The sequence below is a fragment of the Chrysochloris asiatica genome, unplaced genomic scaffold (assembly GCF_000296735.1).
Source record: "Chrysochloris asiatica unplaced genomic scaffold, ChrAsi1.0 scaffold00225, whole genome shotgun sequence".
Classification (NCBI taxonomy): domain Eukaryota; kingdom Metazoa; phylum Chordata; class Mammalia; order Afrosoricida; family Chrysochloridae; genus Chrysochloris; species Chrysochloris asiatica.
The window spans coordinates 3,674,839-3,690,907 of record NW_006408743.1 but is presented as its reverse complement, the minus strand read 5'-3'; positions in this window follow the sequence as shown (position 1 = coordinate 3,690,907).

Genomic DNA, 16,069 nt, shown 5'->3' with positions numbered 1-16,069 from the left:
CAGCAATTCATCTCGTATGCCGTCTTCTAAAAAAAAAAAAAAAAAAATGGGTGACACTGTGGGATAATGCACTACATGGAAAAGTCATTTGAACTACAGGATCGCTGGTTCAAACTCACTGACTGCTCCTTGGAAACCCTATACAGAGTCAGTAAGAGTTGGAACTGACTCAATAACACTAAATAACAACAACAACAACTGAAAACCAAAGACTTATGTGGTGGGTGCTAACATGATGAGATAGTGATAGTCCAGCCCAATATGCAGTCCCTACAGAAATAAGTATTGTCTGTTCTGGGCACTCTATCCAGATGTAGTTCAAGTAGAACAGAAAATTTTAAAGATCAGCTCGAGAAGATAAAATCAAATAAATGTGCAAAAGATCTAGAGTCAGAAAAGCAAAACGGAAAAACATGCTCAGCATTTCGAAAGCTGGGGGAACTGAAGTAAAAATTCAAGCCTTGACTTTCGTTATTGAATGATTCTCTTGGAAAATTATTGAATGATGCAGAAAGCATCAAACAAAGATGGAAAGAATAGACAGAGTCAGTGAACCAAAAGGAAATGGTTGATGTTCAATCATTTCAAGAGGTAGCATATGATCAAAAGACAATGATCCTGAAGGACGAGGTCCAAGGTGCATTGAAGGAATTGGCAAAGAACAAGGCATGAGGAATTGATGGAATACAAATTGAAATATTTCAAGAAAATGAGGTGCATGGGAGGCACTCACTCATCTATACCAAGAAATTTGGCTAACTGATTGGAAGAGATCCGTATTTGTGCTCATTCCAAAGAGAGGTGACCCAATGGAATGCGGATTCATTGGACAATATCTTTGACATCCCATGCAAGTAAAGTCTTACTAAAGGTAATACAGAACTTCCAGAGGTTCAAGCCATATTCAGAAGAGGCCATGAATGAGGGAAACCATTGCTGATGTCCAATGGATATTGGCTGAAATCAGAGAACATCAGAAAGGTGTTTACCTGTGCTTTGACTATTCAAAGGCTTTCAACTGTGTGGATCATGACAAGCTATGGACAACATTGCCAAGTATGAGTATTCTGGAACACTTAATTGTGCTCATGAGGAATCTGTACTTGAGCCAAGAAGCAGTTCAAACAGAACATGGGAACACTGAATGGCTTAAAATTAAGAAAGGTGTGTGACAGGCTTGTATTCTTTCACCATACTTATTAAATCTTGTACACTGAGCAAATAATCTGAGAAGCTGGGTTATATGAAGAAAATTGTGGCATCAGGATTTGAGGTAAAGCCATTAACACTCTGCCAAAGTGAAGCGGACTTAAAGTATTTACTGATGATGATCAAAGAGCACAGCCTTTGGTATGGATTGCATCTCAATGTAAATAAAACAAAAATCCTCACCACTGTACCAATCAACAACATTCTTATCAATGGAGAAAAGATTGAAGTTGTGAAAGACTTCATTCTTCTTGAATCACCTATTAACACTCATGGAAACAGCAGTCAAGAAATCCAAGGACATATTGCATTAGGCAAATATGCTGCACGAGACCTTTTTAAAGTGTTGAAGAGCAAAGATGTCAGCTTGTAACTAAGGTCGCGTGACCCAAGCCATGGTATTTTCAATAACCTCATATGCATGTGAAAGCTGGACAGTGAATAAGGAAGACCATAGAAGAACTGATGATTTTGAGTTATGGTGTTGGAGGAGAATAATGAAAGTGCCATGGTCTACCAAAAGAACCAACGGATCTGTGTTGGAAGAAGTGCAGCCAGAATTCTCCTTGGAGGCTGGATGGCCAAACTTTGTCTACCATACTCTGGACATATTGTCAGAAGGGACAAGTTGATGGAAATGGATATCATATTTGATAAGGTGGAGTGTCAGAGAAAAAGAAGAAAATCCCCAGTGAGATGGATTGGCAGAGTAGCAGTAGCAATGGACTCATGCATGGTAACCAATTGTGAGGTTGGTCCAGGACCAGGCAGTGTTTTGTTCTGTTGTGCTAGGGTTGCTATGAGTTGGTACCACCTTGATGACACCTAACAACAACTATGTATTTGTTGCTAAGTGGTGTCCAATTGATTCTGACTAATAGCTACCCTATATAGGATTTCTAAGACTGCTTTGAATCTTTGCTTTACCAGAAAGCTTCATCTTTTTTACCCTCAGAGCAGCTGGAAGGCTAGAGTCCTGTACCTTGTTGTTCACAGTCCAGTGCTTATTGTATGGAGCTACCATGATTCTTTATATGTATACAGACACACCCACTCATACATACACATATAATGGAGTCCTGGTGTTGTGCTGCAGGTTAATATGCTGAACTGCAAGATTGGTTTGAATCAAAAGGTCAGCGGTTCCAGCTCACCAGCCGCTACTCGGAAACCATATATAGGACCATAATGAGTCAGAACCACCTTGACGGAACTTTACCACAACCACAACAACATACACATAGTTCACTGCGGGGAGTCCAGCTCTCTGCGGGAGTCGTGGGACACGAGAGGAGACGCGGAGTCGGCGGTGAAGAAATGAATGAATGAGTGAATGAATGAATGCAATCAAAGGCTTTTCAGCTTGCTGTGCTGTCTGTGTTGTCCAGCTTGTTGTTCTCCTCCTGCCATTTGCTTTCTGCTTCTGGTACTACTGGCCCAACTCAGCAAGTCTTTATTTTTATACTTAAAATTACACAGTACATGAATTGACACTTTTATCTTTTCTTGAATTATTACACAGTTAGTCACAACATTCTTGCACCTGGTCATTAGACAACCTGGACAAAAATATTTCTGTGATGTTCAGACTGACCTTCATCTCCTTTCCCAGTATGTGAATAAACTGTTTCTTCTTGTTTCCACTAAAAGATGAACTAATTATCAACTTTCTATTCTACATAATGTACTATTATTTTCATAATAAAGGTATTCATTAAATCACTTGGAAGCTATGTGGCATAAAGCCCAACCTGGCTACTTGCTGCAAGAAGTGTAGATTATCAAGTCAAAACTATCCTTCACTTAGGTTCATTATTATCTGCTTGTTTACACAGGTGCTTGTATGTAGGGGTTTGAGAATTCTAGCTAGTGACTGATTGTGGTGAGGTCTATGGGGGTAGGTCAGCTTGACTCTAATATGCTATTTGCTTTTGTGTTCTCACAAATGCAGTTACTTAGGTTTTCTATGAAAGGGAGTAATTTATACAATTCTCTTTGTATTCAATCCACCAAAGCTGAAAGCAATTGTTGATAAGCCAGTTTTTCCTAAGGTTTGTAAAATTCATAGTGAAAGGCTGTGAATATTGCCATATTATATATTTTTACAAGTAAATTCAGAGTTAACTTTAAAGGAAGATAGGGACTAGCTTTTGAGAGTCATTTGCTGTGCATCTGACCGTTTGTAGTATTGTGGTAACTTGTGTGTTGCTGTGGTACTGGAAGCTATGACATCAGTATTTTAAGTACTATCAGAGTTACCTGTGACAGACAGTTTTTAGAACTTCCAGACTAAGACAGATTAGAAAGAGGAAGAGGAGAACAACTTTTGAATGGTTAGTCAATGAAAACCTTATGAATAAATAGTTGAATATTTGCAGAGATAGTGCCTAACGATGAGCCCCTGAAAATATTTTGAGGCACTCAAAATACTACAAGGAAGAGCTGTCTACTCAAAGTAGAGATGACTTTAATGATGGGAATAGAGCAAAGCTTCTAGGAAATTCATTGCTAATGGGGCACAACTCAAAAGGAGGTGAAACAGCTACAGATGTCAATTAATCACCAGAAAGTGGAATGTACAAACTATTAACCTAGGAAAATTAAAAGTTGCCAAAAATGAAATGGAATGCATAAAGATGGATATCCTAGGAATACATGGACTGAAATGGATTAGTACTAGCAGTTTTGAAACAGACACTCATATGGTTTACTATAATGGGAATGACAAATGGAAGAAGAATGACATCATATTTATAATCAAAAATGGCATTTCAAGATCTATCTGTAAGTGTAGTGTTGTCTGTGATAGGCTAACATCCATACACCAAAAGGAAGAACAGTCAACAAGACTATTCTTCAAATGTACCCACCAATAACTAAAGTAAATGATGACAAAGTTGAATAATTCTAACAACTTCTTCAGTTTGAAATTGATCAAACATGCAGTCAAGATGCATTGATAATTATTGGTAATCGGAATGTAAAAGCTGGAAACAAATAGAAAGGATTGGCAGTTGGGAAAATGTAATTGTGGTGATAGAAATGATTTTTGGACATTGAATGATACAATTTTGTAAGACTAATGACTTATTCTTTACAAATATCTTTTTCTAGTAACATAAAAGTTGACTGTGTACATGTATTTCACTAGATGGATACATAAGGATCAAGTTGACTACATTAGTGGAAAGAGATGATAGAGAAGCTCAATATCATCAACCAAAACAGGGCAAGGGGCCAATTGAAGAGCAGACCATCAATTACTCATATTCATATTTAGATTGAAGCTGAAGAAAATCAAAAGAAGTACATAAGAGCTAAAATGTCACATTCATTATATTCCACCTGAATTAAGAAACTATCTCTAGAACACACTTGTTGCAGTAGACACTGTTGACTGAAGACCTGAAGAGTTGTGGGATGACATCAAGAGCATCATATATGAAGAAAGCAAAAGATCGTTAGAAAGATAGAGACGAAAGAAAAGACCAAAACAGATGTCAGAGGAGAGTCTGAAAATTGGTTTTTAGCATGCAGAAGCTAAAGCAACTGGAAAAAATGAATCCATAAAGAACGGAACTCTGGTAGCGTAGTGGTTACAAATCGGGCTGCTAACCTCAGGGTCACCAATTCGAAACTACCAGCTGTTCTGCGGGAGAAAGATGAGGCTTTCTGCTCCCATAAAGATTACAGCCTCAGAAACCCTGTGCAGGGTCGCTATGAGTCGGAACCGACTCCACGGCACATAACAACAACAACAAAGAACGGAACAGGAAATTCCAAAGGGTAACTCGTGAAAACAAAATATTACATGAAATATTCAAAGATCTGGATTTAAAAAATTAAAATGGAAGAATATGCCCAGCATTTCATAAAATGAAAGCAATGAAGAGAAAAATCTAAGACTTGCACTGCAATATAGACGTATTCTACAGGCAAACATTCTACCAGCTTCTCCTCGGAAACCATACCGGGTCACTATGAGTTGGAACTGACTTGATGACACTTAACAGCAACAGCGCAGGCAAAATAGAGAATGATATAGTTATCATCAAAAGATGATGGAAGGAATACACAGTCATTGTATTACAAAGAATTGGTCAATGTGCCACCATTTCCAAATGTAGATAAACAAATAATCTCAGAAGCTGAATGTTATAAAGAAGAACATGGGAACAAGAAGGAAGGGAGACTCATTAACAACCTATGATGCTTATATGACAGAAACTTGCTTACTGGAAACTAAATGGACTTAAAACACTTACTCATGAATATTAAAGCTTTCAGTATGGATTGCTCCTCAGCATTAAAAAAAAAAAGCAAAACAAACAAAACAGCAAAATCTCACCACTTGATCAATAAATAACATGAAAATTGGACAAAATATTGAAGCTGTCAAAAACTTCAGTTTGTTTGATTCCATAATCAACTTTCATCGAAGCAGCAGTCAAGAAATCAAATGACAACTTCATTAGCCAAATCTGCTTCAAAAGACCTATTTAACATGTTGACAGTGTTACTTTGAGGACTAAAGTCAGCCTTATCTGAACCATGGTACTTTCAGTCATCTCATATATTTGTGAATGTTGGACATTGATTACAGAAGACACCTGAAGAATGTATGCATTTGAATTATGGTGTTTTCAAAGAATACTGAAACTACCATAGACTGCCAGAAGAGCAAACACATCTGTTTTGGAAGAAGTATAAAAAGAATACCACTTTTGTCTGTCTGTAGCCTATGAGTTGCTGTGATTCTGGAAGCTATACCATTGGTATTTTAAATACCAGCAGTTTCACCCACAGTGGACAGGTTTCATATGTGCTTCCAGACAAAGACAGACTGGGAAGGAGAGACGAACTACTTGCGAATATTTAGTCACTAAAAACTGTATGAATAGCATAGAAAGACTGTCTGTCAGACAGAGTGCAAGAAAATGAACGTCTCTGATTGGAAGACACCAAAATGCTACTAGGAAAGAGCTGTCTCCTCAAAGCAGAGTTGACCATGATGATGCAAATGGAGTAAAGTCCATTGGAGTAAAGCCCTTGGGACTTTCAATTTGCTGATGGGGCACAACTCAAAATGAAGATAAACAGCTGTAAACATCCATTAATAATCGGAATATGGAAAGTACAAAGTGTGAATCTAGGAAAATTGGAAATTGTAAAAAATGAAATGGAACGCATAAACATCAATATATCTGTGTTGGAAGAAGTGCAGCCAGAGTGCTCCTTGGAGGCCAGGATGGCCAAACTTCGTCTCTCATACTTCAGACATATTGTTAGGAAGGACCATTAGCTGGAGAAGGATATCATGTTTGGTAAGGTGGAGAGTCAGAGCAAAAGTAAAAGACCCACAGAAAGGTGAATTGACAAATTCAATGGCTCAAGCATGGCAACAATTGTGAGGTTGATCCCAGGACTGAGCAGTGTTTTTCGTTCTGTTGTACATAGGATCACTATGAGTCAGTACTTACTCAATGGTACCTAACAACAACAACAACATAACCAGAATGCTTTCTTAGATACAAGGAGGTTGACACATCATCTCTTAGATTTTTGATATGTTGTTAGGAGGACGTCATACTTTGTGACATGGAGGATCAGTGAAAAAAAGGAAGATCTTCAATGCAATGGATTGCACAATGGCAGCAACAATGGGCTCAAAACTCACAATAATTGTAAGGATGGATCCGGACTGGGCAGTGTTTTGTTCTATTGTTCTTAGGGTCACTAAATGTTACAACTGACTCAATGTGTCTATCAACAACAATTACTATGTTTAATATCATCAAAATTCACTAGTTTTTCAATCTTTTTAAATTAAAAATTTTGACTCTTGTTACACATGTCTAGTGCTATTTGATTTCGTCAAAGTGAAGTTTTAGAATTATGTTCAGTATTTTGTAACCTGAAAATGGTAAGTCACTAAATTTGTGTCAGTATTTCTTAGAATGCTTTGATCCTATTCTTTCTCTGATACTTTTTCAAAACCCTGCACAAAGCTTCTTTCCAGAGAGTAAATAAAGTTTTCATTCTCATTCTCATATAATTCGGATTTTTGTTTTACAGCTTATATTGGGTCCTGGTGCCATTGCATTCTTCAGCTAGAGATCATGCCAAATGATTACTTTTTCCAACTATCTTTTTTTTTTTTTTTTTCCAAAAGTTATTTCTTCCACTCAATTGTCAAAAGAAAAAAAAAAATTATATTATAAAATGTTCAGACATAATAGCCACATGTTTGGGGATACTGTGAGTACTTGAGATATTTTCAGCTAAACAATGGAATCCATTAAAACAACATGAAGTATTAGTAGTCTTTATAATAGTTTTTCAGACATTTTTCCTTGTCCTCCTTACCACCATTTTTGTTAATGCACACTAAACTTATTATGGTTGACTGGTTCTTCTTAATATTATTTTAAAATACAACTTTATGTTAACTTCACTTGGAATCCCATGTATTACTTGTGAGATAAAGAATTTTGTGAGATAAAAATATTTGTGAAATAAAGAACCTGATTAACCACAATGTATGTAATAGCTACTAAATATTTTTAAAAAAACCACTCAATTTTACAAAAAAAAGATCACAACTATTATAATTTAGTTTATGTATCAAAGGATAACATTTTCATAGTAAAACTTTAAAAAATAAGTGCATTTATTTTTAATGAATTAGCATCTTATAAGATAGACTCTAAATCTAATAAGAACTCAAATTCATATAAGTGCTGTAATCTTAACATAGTGCATTTAAACTAACATTTTTGAAAGTATGTCATTATAAAAGCAGGGATATGTTTTGCATATATGAATCACACATTTGACAAAAAAAACCCAAAACATTTATTCCAGAAAATAGGTTATTTTATAATTTCTTCTATAAAAGTTTTGTGATGGATTACTCTAATTAGATGGGTGCTCAACAATTGCTGCTTGGAAAAAAATACAAAAGAAAAGGAAATCATAGACAGAATTCACTTGAAAGAAAATTAGAATAAAATGAAACTCACTTCTAACTCACATTTTTAATTGATTAAATTATCTTTCTTGGAAGCATTGAATCCTTTCCTGTTAATCAAAAGAGATTAAACATCCAATAGAAAGTTAAAGACATTTAAAAGTGTTTAAAGACATGAATTATTCAAGTAGCAACTTGCAAGTGTTATTTCTAAGTCAAGACACATTCACCAGTGTCATAGTATCTCCCTTGATTTTAAACAAAATTGAAAAACAAAAGAAATATACAATTATATTCTAATATCTTCTGAATGTTCACTAGTATATTAAATAATATATTTATTTGTAACAGCAATAAATTTGCAAACTCATAACTTACAATTAGTATGGAAGGGTGTTCCAAAGACTCTCTCTATCTGGTAGAATACTAAATTATTATAACATACATGTAGCCAAATATTGCAACAAAAGGTACAAATATCTGGAATCAGAAAACGAAAAAGGAAGAACACACTCAGCGTTTCTAAAGCTAGGGGAACTGAAGAAAAAGTTCAAACCTTGACTTTTGTTATTGAAAGATTCTCTGGGCAAATTATTGAATGATGCAGAAAGCATCAAGAGAAGATTGAACGAATACACAAAGTTACTGTACCAAAAGGAAATGGTTAATGTTCAACCATTTCAAGAGGTAGTATATGATCAAGAGCCAATGATCCTGAAGGAGGAAGTCCAAGGTGCATTGAAGGAATTGGAAAAGAACAAGGCACCAGGAATTAATGGAATAAAAATTGAAATCTTTCAAGAAAGTAAGGCGGCACAGGAGGCACTCACTCATCTCTGCCAAGAAATTGGAAGACAACTATCTGGCCGACTGGAAGAGATCCATATTTGTGCCCATTCCAAAGAGAGGTGACCCAATGGAATGCGGGAGTCAGACAATCTCTTTGATATCCCATGCAAGTAAAGTTTTACTAAAGCGTATACAGAAATGGCTGCAAGCATACATTGACAGAGAACTTCCAGAGGTTCAAGCCAGATTCAGAAGAGGCCATGGAATGAGGGATATCATTGCTGATATCTGATGGATATTGAATGAAAGCAGGGAATATCAGAAAGATGATTTCCTGTGCTTTATTGACTATGCAAAGGCTTTCAATTGTGTGGATAATGATAAGCTATGGACAATATTGCGAAGTATGAATATTCTGGAACACATAATTGTGCTCATGAGGAATCTGTACCTGGACCAAGAAGCAGTTGTTTGAACAGAACATGGGAACACTGAATGTTTCAAAATTAAAAAAGGTGTGTGACAAGGCTGTATTTTTTCACCATACTTATTCAACCTGTATGCTGAGCAAATAATTTGAGAAGCTGGGTTCTGTGAAGAAAAACATGGCGTCAGGATTGGAGGAAGACTCATTAACAACCTGTGATATGCAGATGATACAACCTTGCTTGCTGAAAGTGAAGAGGACTTAAAACATTTACTAATGAATATCAAACAGCATAGCCTTCAATATGGACTACATCTCAATGTAAAGAAACAAAAATCTTCACCACTGGAACAATAAAAAGCATTCTTATCAATGGAGAAAAGACTGAAATTGTCAAGGACTTCATTCTTCTTGGATCAACTGTCAACACTCATGGAAGCAGCAGTCAAGAAATCAAAAGATGTATTGCATTAGGCAAATCTGCTGCATAAGACGTTTTTAAAGTGTTGAAGAGCAAAGATGTCAGCTTGAGGTCTAAGGAGTGTCTGATCCAAGCCATAGTATTTTCAGTAACCTCGTATGCATGTGAAAGCTGGCCAGTGAATAAGGAAGACTGTAGAAGAATTGATGCTTTTGAGTTATGGTGTTGTAGGACAGTATTGAAGGTGCCATGGGCTGCCAAAAGAACCAATAGACCCATTTTGGAAGAAGTTCAGCCAGAGTGCTCGTTTGAGGCTAGGATCGCCAAACATTGTCTCTCATACTTCAGACGTATTGTTAGGAAAGACCAGTTACTGGAGAAAGATATCATGTTTGGTAAGGTGGAGGGTCAGGGAAAAAGAGGAAGACTCCCATTGAGATGGATTGGCCAAGTGGCAGCATCGATGGACTCAAGTGTGGCAACAGTAGTGAGTTTGACCCAGGATTGGGCAGTGTTTTGTTGTACTGTGCATAAGGTAGATATGGGTCGGTACTGGCTCAATGGCAGCTAACAACAACATATGTAGGCAAGTATTTTAGATGAACTGAACTAAGTACATTTGGAGTTTAATCACCATTTGCAAGTACTGACTTTAAAGCTGTCTTGTTGTTAAGTTCCGTCGAGTATGTTCGGACCCATAGTGATCCTTTATTGAGTTTCTGAGGAGTGGCTGTTAAGCTTGAACTGCAAACTTTGCAATTCAAACTGACCTTGCAGTCCATTTTATTAACCACAATGCCACACCAGAACTCAGTGTGCTTAATATTTGAGAAATGTGTTGTTTTTGTTGTTAATTCCTACTCATGGAGACTTTATGCACAACAGAACAAAACACTACCCAGTCGTACTTAATAAATGTTGACTGATAGTTTACAGTTAACCTCTTAATTCCAAATTATAAGAATAAAAGTAATACTTTTGTTTATAATAATATAATAGCTGTCATATGTAGAGCATTAATGTTCTGAATTCTCAGCCTAGATATTTAAATACAAATATTCATATCTATCTATCTATCTATCTATCTATCTATCTATCTATCTATCTATCTATCTATCTATCTATCATCTATCTAAAGCAGTCTTGATGAGGCACTATGGGATAGAACACTGGACTGCAATGTCGGTTTGAACCACAAGGTCACTCCATGGAAACCCTATACAAGTTCGCTATGAGTCAGAACTGACTCAATGGCATTTAAAAACAGATATCTATCTATCTGTCTATCTATCTATCTATCTATCTATCTATCTATCTATCTATCTATCTATCATCCATGTCATAATATCCATTTCCTAAGGAACGCAAAATAGCTCTTAATACTGTAATTTAAAAATAAGTAAAATGAGATTACAAAAGGTTAAGTAATTCATTTGAAAGCACACATTTGTATATTTCAGTCAGAACTCCAACACAAATCAATTTGATTCCAAAGTCTGCATACTTTTAATGTGCTCTCATATTAATTTTCAATTACTGTCTTTTGTATCCTGTAATTTGTAGTAGTGAATTGATTCATTCTTAGTCTTACAGTAGGTTAGTCAATTTTGTAGTTTTTTTGAACATTGTCTTTTGTATACTGTAATTTGTAGTAGTGAATTGATTCAGTCTTAATCTTAAAATATGCTAATCAATTTTGTAGTTTGTTTCAAATATTGTCTCTTGTATCCTGTAATTTATAGTTGTGAATTGATTAATTCTTAATCTTAAAGTATGCTAGTTGATTTTGTAGTTCTTTTTCAACTTCTTAAGATCAACTATCTTAAAATTATTAAAATGAAGTCTCCAGTTTTTAAAAGTTAACATATACACACACTCATACACTCACATACATTTTCAATTATTTATATATATATATTTGTGTGTGTGTGTGTGTACCTCTGAGTAATTAATCTCCTCTTTAGTTCAAAACACTGGGATATGTTATTACCCATATACTTAGATTTATATTCGGGTATAATGGAAATGAAATTCATTTCTGTTATTACAACTCTCTATATATTTAATTTTAACAACATGTCATATCAAAAATGTTGCTGTCTTTGAATTACTAAGAAAATTCATTCTTCTGATATTCATAGTGAACTTGCCTATTGCTGAACTAATGTCTGTCTATAAATAATTCCAGAAAATAACCTTTCCATCAACTGAACAAAAATCTCTAAGAAAAATTTGAAATTCAAATTTATGAATCAGGATTTAGTAGATTCCTGATCATTTTAGCAGGGAAGAAAATTTAAATATTTTTTTTTTGTGTGTGTGTGTTAAAATTTAGTCTACTCCCACATATGCATGGACCCACAAACACACAGTGTATAATGCATATATTTCTTTATTGTTTTTAAAGGAAGAGATATTGCTTGCATTTGCTGTTGTTGCTAAGTACCATCCAGTTAGTTCTGACTCAGAGAGGCACTGTGTAATGTTTGCAAGGATCAGCTGGCAGGCATGAGCAGCCAACCCTGTGGTTATCAATCCAGTGCTAATTCTAGTTTTAAAATAACAGTGATGTACACTCAATTGACAATAAAACACATTTTCAGCAAAACAGAAAAATAATTAATACTTTGTTTTTTATTACATAAAAGCATATTTGAAACAAACTAAACCAGGAAAACAAGTTCACAACATACAGAGAAACAAAACACTATGATTTCTGATATTAAATATACATTGAATTACTAAGTATTTATTTAGTTTAAAAAGGTTATTAAAATATTAAACAAACCTATTATTTTGTTAATAAAATATTATTTAACAAATGCATTATTATATGCACTGTATGTAATACATATTTGTTGTTGTTAGGTGCCATTGAGTTGACACCAATTCACATTGACACTATGCACAACAGAATTAAACACTGTCTGGTCCAGAGCCAACGTCACAATCATTGCTATATTTGAGCCCATAGCTACTGCCATTATGCCAATCCATGTCATTTGGGGACTTTTTCATTCTCTCTGACTCCTCAAAGTAGAGTTGACCGTGATAACGTGAATGGAGTAAAGCTTGTGGGAGACCTTCATTTGCTGATGGGGCACAACTCAAAATGAAGAGAAACAGCTTTAAACATCCATTGGAAATCAGAATATGGTATGTACGAACTACAAATCTGGGAAAGTTGGAAGTTGTCAAAAATGAAATGGAACGCACAAACATCTTAGGCATTAGTCAGCTGAAATGGACTGATACTGGCCATTTTGAATCTGACAACCACATGATTTACTATGACAGGAATGACAAATTGAAGAGGAATGGTGTAGAATTCATCATCAAAAAGAACATATCCAGATCAGGCATGAGGTACAATGCTGTATGTGATAGGATAATATCCATGCACCTTCAGGGAAACCCAGTTAATACCACTATTATTCAAAGTTATGCACCAATGACTAAAACCATTGAGAATGAAATAGAAGAATTCTACCAACTTCTTCGATCTGAAATTGATCAAATATGCAATCAAGTTGTATTGATCATTACTGGTGATTGGAATGCAAAGGTTGGGAGGAAAAAGGAAGGAACAGTAGTTGAAAAATATGACCTTGATGATAGAAATGATTTTAGAGAACTCATGATAGAATTCTGCAAAAGCAATGATTTGTTCATTTCAAATACCATCTTTAGACAGCATAAGGGACAACAATACAAATGGACCTTGCCAGATGGAAAACATAGAAATCAAATTGAGTTATTCTGTGGAAAGAGAAGATGGAAAGGCTCCATATCACAGTGAAAACAAGGCCAGGGGCAGACTGTGGAACAGACCATCAATTACTGATATGCAAATTCAATCCGAAGCTGAAGAAAATGAAAACAAGTCCAAGAGAGCCAAAATATGACCTTGAATATATTCCATTTGAATTTAGAGATCATCTGAAGAACAGTTTGATACATTAAACACTAAAGACTGAAGATCAGAAGAGTTATGGGATGACATCAAGAACATCATACATGAAGAAAGCAAGAAGACAAGAAAGAAGGAAAAGGTCAAAATTGATATCACAAAAGACATGAAACTTGTCTCCAGTGTAGAGATACTAAAGCAAATGGAAGAAATGAGGTGATACAAGAGCTGAACAGAAAATTTCACAGATCAGCTCAAGAAGATAAAAGTAAATATTACAACAAAATGTGCAAAGATCTGGAATCAGAATACCAAAAAGGAAGAACACGGTCAGCATTTCTGAAGTTTGAGGAACTGAAGAAAAAATTCTAGCCTTGACTTTCATTATTGAAAGATTCCCTGGACAAATTATTGAATGATGCAGAAAGCATCAAGAGAAGATGGAAAGAATACACAGAGTCACTGTACCAAAAGGAAATGGTTCATGTACAACCATTTCAAGAGATAGCGTATGACTTAAGGAGGAAATCCAAGGTGCACTGAAGGAATTGGCAAATAACAAGGCACCAGGAATTGGTGGAATAAAAATAAAAATATTTCAAGAAAGTCAGGAGGCTCAGAAGATACTCACTCATCTATGCCAAGAAATTTGGAAGACAATTATCTGGCTGACTGATTGGAAGAGATCCATATTTGTGCCCATTCCAAAGACACGTCACCCAATGGAATGCAGAAATCATCGGACAATCTCTTTGATATCTCAAGCGATTAAAGTTTTGCTAAAGGTAATACAAAAGTAGCTACAATCATACATTGACAGAGAAACTTCCAGAGGTTCAAGCCAGATTCATAAGAGGCCATAGAATGAGGATATCATTGTTGTTGTCCGATGAATCTTGACTGAAAGCAGAGAATATCAGAAAGATGTTTCTCTGTGCTTTACTGACTATGCAAAGGCTTTCGATTGTATGGATCATGACAAGCTATGGACAACATTGCATATGAGTATTCCACAGCACTTAATTGGACTCATGAGGAATCTGCACTTGGACCAAGAAGCAGTTGTTTGAACAGAACGTGGGAACACTGAATGTTTTAAAATTAAGAAAGGTGTGCAACAGGGTTGTATCCTTTCACCATACATATTCGATCTGTATGCTGAGTAAATAATCTGATAAAGTGGGTTATATGAAGAAAAATGTGGCATCAGGATTGGAGGAAGACTCATTAACAACCTGCGATATGCAGATGATGCAACCTTGCTTGCTGAAAGTGAAGAGGACTTAAAACATTTACTAATGAATATCCAAGAGCACAGCCTTTGGTATGGATTACATCTCAATGTCAAGAAAACAAAAATCCTCACCACTGGACCAATAAACAACATTCTTATTAAAGGAGAAAAGATGGAAATTATCAAAGACTTCGTTCTTCTTGGATCAACTATCAACACTCACTCACAGAAGCACGACATATTGCATTAGGCAAATCTGCTGCACAGGAACTTTTTAAAGTGTTGAAGAGCAGAGATGTCAGCTTGAGGACTAAGGTGCGCTGGATCCAAGCCATGATATTTTCAATAACCTCATATGCATGCAAAACATGGGCAGTGAATAACGAAGACCGTAGAAGAATGGATGCCTTTGAGTTGTGGTGCTGGAGGAGAATACTGAAAGTTCCAAGGGCTGCCAAAAGAACCAATAGATCTGTTTTGGAAGAAGTGCAGCCAGAGTGCTCCTTAGAGGCCAAGATGGACAAACTTCTTCTGTCATACTTTGGACATATTTTCAGGAGGGAAGAGTCGCTTGAGAAGGATATCATGCTTGGTAAGATGGAGGGTCAGAGAAAAAGAGGAAGACCCCCAATGAGATGGATTGGACAGGTAGCAGCATCGATGGACTCAAGTGTCCACACTTAAGTGTCCAACTGTAGTGAGGTTTGCCCAGGATCGGACATTGTTTCGTTCTGCTGTGCATAAGGTCGTTATGAGTTGTTGCAGACTTGATGACACCTAACAACAACAATTCTGACCTCCATTTTGGTCTTTTCCTTTTTTGTTGTCTTCTGGATCACCTTTTGATTTCTTCCTGTATGATCTTCTTGATATCATCCCACATCTCCTGGTCTTCAGTCTTTAGTGTCTAATGTATCACATCTGTTCTTCAGATGATCCCTAAATTCAGATGAGATATATTCAAGTCCAAAATTTGAGTCTCATGGCCTTTTAAATTTTTTTCTTCAGCTTCAGACTGAATTTGCATATGAGCAATTGATAGTGTGTTCCAAAGTCTGCCCCTGGCCTTATTTTGGCTGATTTTTTTGAAGATTTTACACTGTCTATTT